The sequence below is a fragment of the Bacillus rossius genome, unplaced genomic scaffold (assembly GCF_032445375.1).
Source record: "Bacillus rossius redtenbacheri isolate Brsri unplaced genomic scaffold, Brsri_v3 Brsri_v3_scf205, whole genome shotgun sequence".
NCBI classification, from domain to species: Eukaryota; Metazoa; Arthropoda; class Insecta; order Phasmatodea; family Bacillidae; genus Bacillus; species Bacillus rossius.
Window position 1 is genome coordinate 37,501 of NW_026962377.1, and position 4,636 is coordinate 42,136.

Here is a 4,636-nt window from a genome sequence, read left to right on the forward strand (position 1 = left end):
GGTTAGGTTAGGTTAGGTTAGGTTAGGTTAGGTTGGGTTAGGTTAGGTTAGGTTAGGTTAGGTTATGTTAGGTTAGGTCATTGTATTTAATTTTTTAAAAATTTTCCTCTCTCAGGCAAGGTTAGGTTAGGTTAGGTTACATTAGGTCATTGTATTTAATTATTTTCAAATTTTTTCCCTCTCAGGCAAGGTTAGGTTAGGTTAGGTTAGGTTATGTAAGGTTAGGTTATTGTATTTAATTTTTTTAAATTTTTCCTCTCTCAGGCAATGTTAGGTTAGGTTAGGTTTGTTTAGGTTAGGTTAGGTCATTGTATTTAATTATTTTGAAATTTTTCCCCTCTCAGGCAAGGTTAGGTTAGGTTAGGTTAGGTTAGGTTAGGTTAGGTTATGTTAGGTTGGGTTTGGTTAGGTCAGGTTAGGTCATTGGTTTTTTTTAATTAATTTTAAATATTAGTTCTCTGAGGTAAGTCAGTTCAAGTCCACAATAGTGTAAATTTTTTTTAAAAAAATTTTAATTTTAAATATTTTATATAAAAAAATTATTTTATCAATAAAAAAAAGTGTGGGATGAATGGTGTATATTATTATAAATATTTTATTGCCATATGTGAGTATGAGGATTATCATGTGGATAATATCTTAAGAAGCACCCCATTTAAATTATGTTAAATAAAATAATTTTTTTATATATACTAATATTAATTTATATTTATTAATTAATCTTAAAATATTTTTAATTCAAATTTATTTTCTATTTTGAAATTTTGTTTTCCATAGAAACAGTGTTTTTTTTTTTTTAACTTTTTTTTTTTTTTTAATATATTCAGTAAAAATATATTAGCTTGGATCAGTAATGACGTATTTTCCTTCCGAGAAGCTGTGGCAGAAGCAGCAGCCACGTCCACACAGAAGTTCTTGAGAAATAGCAATTTTGCTCTATTCGTGGTTGTTTTCGTTCGTGGTTGTTTGCCGTGCGGGGCGAATCGGGAAATCAAGCAAATAGCTGGAGACATTCTCCCGGCGATCGAGGCCTCGGCGGCCGGGAAAAACGCGCGCGTTTGGGCGTTGCGCGCACCCATGGCAAGGCCCATTTTGGGTTATATAGGGGGTAGTGGTGTCCCGAGGGGAAAAAATTAACATGTTAAATACAGCTTCCAGGCAATAGAGAAATGTCTCGGCGACGGAAGGCACCACTACCCGGCATATTTCCGCCCCTCGGACTCCGTGCGCCAGCCTGTAATAGCGAATCGGGACTTAGAAAAAATTCGAGCAGAGAGCCAGAAAATTCTCCCGGCGATGGAGGCCTCCGCGGCCGAGGAAATTGTCATTGGTGATTTTGCATGTTAAATTAACATGTGTATTAACACAGGCTTGGAGAAGCAAGCCTGCGGGACTCTGCAATACATTGAGCGGGGAGCCAGAAAATTCTGGCGGCGACCGAGGCCTCCGCGGCCGGGAGAACTCTCGGCGCTCGGGCTCCGCGTGTACCCGCGGCAAGGTCCATTTTGGGTTATATAGGGGGTAGTGGTGTCCCGAGGGGTAAAAATTAACATGTTAAATACAGCTTCCAGGCAATAGAGAAATGTCTCGGCGACGGAAGGCACCACTACCCGGCGAATTCCCGCCCCTCGGAATCCGTGCGCCAGCCTATAATAGCGAATCGGGACTTAGAAAAAATTCGAGCAGGGAGCCAGAAAATTCTGGCGGTGACCGAGACCTCCGCGGCCGAGGAAATGGTCATCGGTGATTTTACATGTTAAATTAACATGTGTATTAACACTGGCTGGGAGAAGCAAGCCTGCGGGACTCTGCAATATATTGAGCGGGGAGCCAGAAAATTCTGGCGGCGACCGAGGCCTCCGCGGCCGGGATAATAATCCTTGGTAATTTTACATGTTAAATTAACATGTGTATTAACACATGCTGGGAGAAGCAGGCATTCTGGACTTTGAAAAATTTCGAGCAGGGGCCGGAGAAATTCTCCCGGCGACCGAGGCCTCCGCGGCCGGGAGAACTCTCGGCGCTCGGGCTCCGCGTCTACCCATGGGGAGCGGGCAGCCAGAAAATTCTGGCGGCGACCGAGGCCTCCGCGGCCGAGGAAAAGGTCATTGGTAATATTACATGTTAAATTAACATGTGTATTAACACATGCTGGGAGAAGCAGGCATTCTGGACTTTGAAAAATTTCGAGCAGGGGCCGCAGAAATTCTCCCGGCGACCGAGGCCTCCGCGGCCGGGAGAACTCTCGGCGCTCGGGCTCCGCGTCTACCCATGGGGAGCGGGCAGCCAGAAAATTCTGGCGGCGACCGAGGCCTCCGCGGCCGAGGAAATGGTCCTTGGTGATTTTACATGTTAAATTAACATGTGTATTAACACAGGCTGGGAGATGCAGGCATTCTGGTCTTAGAAAAATTTCGAACAGGGGCCGGAGAAATTCTCCCGGCGGCCGAGGCCTCCGCGGCCGGAAGAACTCTCGAAAACCACCTCGTTCGTGGTTGTTTGCCGTGCGGGGCGAATCGGGAAATCTAGCAAATAGCTGAAGACATTCTCCCGGCGATGGAGGCCTCGGCGGCCGGGAAAAACGCCCGCGCTCGGGCGTTGCGCGCCCCCTTGGCAAGGCCCATTTTGGGTTATATAGGGGGTAGTGGTGTCCCGAGGGGAAAAAATTAACATGTTAAATACTGCTCCCAGGCAATTGTAAAATGTCTCGGCGACGGAAGGCACCACTACCCGGCATATTTACGCCCCTCGGACTCCGTGCGCCAGCCTGTAATAGCGAATCGGGACTTAGAAAAAAAATTCGAGCAGGGAGCCAGAACATTTTCCCGGCGATCGAGGCCTCCGCGGCCGAGGAATTTGTCATTGGTGATTTTGCATGTTACATTAACATGTGTATTAACACAGGCTTGGAGAAGCAAGCCTGCGGGACTCTGCAATACATTGAGCGGGCAGCCAGAAAATTCTGGCGGCGACCGAGGCCTCCGCGGCCGGGGAAATAATCCTCTGTAATTTTACATGTTAAATTAACATGTGTATTAACACAGGCTTGGAGAAGCAAGCCTGCGGGACTCTGCAATACATTGAGCGGGGAGCCAGAAATTTCTGGCGGCGACCGAGGCCTCTGCGGCCGGGATAATAATCCTTGTTAATTTTACATGTTAAATTAACATGTGTATTAACACAGGCTGGGAGAACTAGGCATTCTGGACTTTGAAAAATTTCGAGCAGGGGCCGGAGAAATTCTCCCGGCGACCGAGGCCTCCGCGGCCGGGAGAACTCTCGGCGCTCGGGCTCCGCGTCTACCCATGGGGAGCGGGCAGCCAGAAAATTCTGGCGGCGACCGAGGCCTCCGCGGCCGAGGAAAAGGTCATTGGTAATATTACATGTTAAATTAACATGTGTATTAACACATGCTGGGAGAAGCAGGCATTCTGGACTTTGAAAAATTTCGAGCAGGGGCCGGAGAAATTCTCCCGGCGACCGAGGCCTCCGCGGCCGGGAGAACTCTCGGCGCTCGGGCTCCGCGTCTACCCATGGGGAGCGGGCAGCCAGAAAATTCTGGCGGCGACCGAGGCCTCCGCGGCCGAGGAAATGGTCCTTGGTAATTTTACATGTTAAATTAACATGTGTATTAACACAGGCTGGGAGAAGCAGGCATTCTGGACTTTGGAAAATTTCGAGCAGGGGCCGGAGAAATTCTCCCGGCGACCGAGGCCTCTGCGGCCGGGAGAACTCTCGGCGCTCGGGCTCCGGGTGTACCCGCGGCAAGGCCCATTTTGTGTTATATAGGGGGTAGTGGTGTCCCGAGGGGGAAAAAATTAACATGTTAAATACTGCTTCCAGGCAATAGGAAAATGTCTCGGCGACGGAACGCACCACTACCCGGCGAATTCCCGCCCCTCGGACTCCGTGCGCCAGCTTGTAAGAGCGAATCGGGACTTGGAAAAAATTTTATCGGGGAGCCAGAAAATTCTCCCGGCGATCAAGGCAATCACCGCCGGGAGAATTTTTTCTAGCTAACCGATTGAAATTTTCAAAGTACCAATTGCCTCGAAAACAACCACGAACGTAAAACAACCACGAACGGAAAACAACCACGAACGACAACAACCACGAACGACAACAACCACGAACGACAACAACCACGAACGGAAAACAACCCCGAACGACAACAACCACGAACGCACAACAACCACGAATGAAAACAACCACGAACGGTAAACAACCACGAACGAAAACAACCACGAACGAAAACCACCTCGTTCGTGGTTGTTCGCCTTGTGGGGCGAATCGGGACATCATGCAAATAGCTGGAGACATTCTCCCGGCGATCGAGGCCTCGGCGCCCGGGAAAAATGCCCGCGCTCGGGCGTTGTGGGCACCCATTGCATGGCCCATTTTGGGTTATATAGGGGGTAGTGGTGTCCCGAGGGGGAAAAAATTAACATGTTAAATACTGCTCCCAGGCAATTGTAAAATGTCTCGGCGACGGAAGGCACCACTACCCGGCATATTTCCGCCCCTCGGACTCCGTGCGCCAGCCTGTAATAGCGAATCGGGACTTAGAAAAAATTCGAGCAGAGAGCCAGAAAATTCTCCCGGCGATGGAGGCCTCCGCGGCCGAGGAAATTGTCAT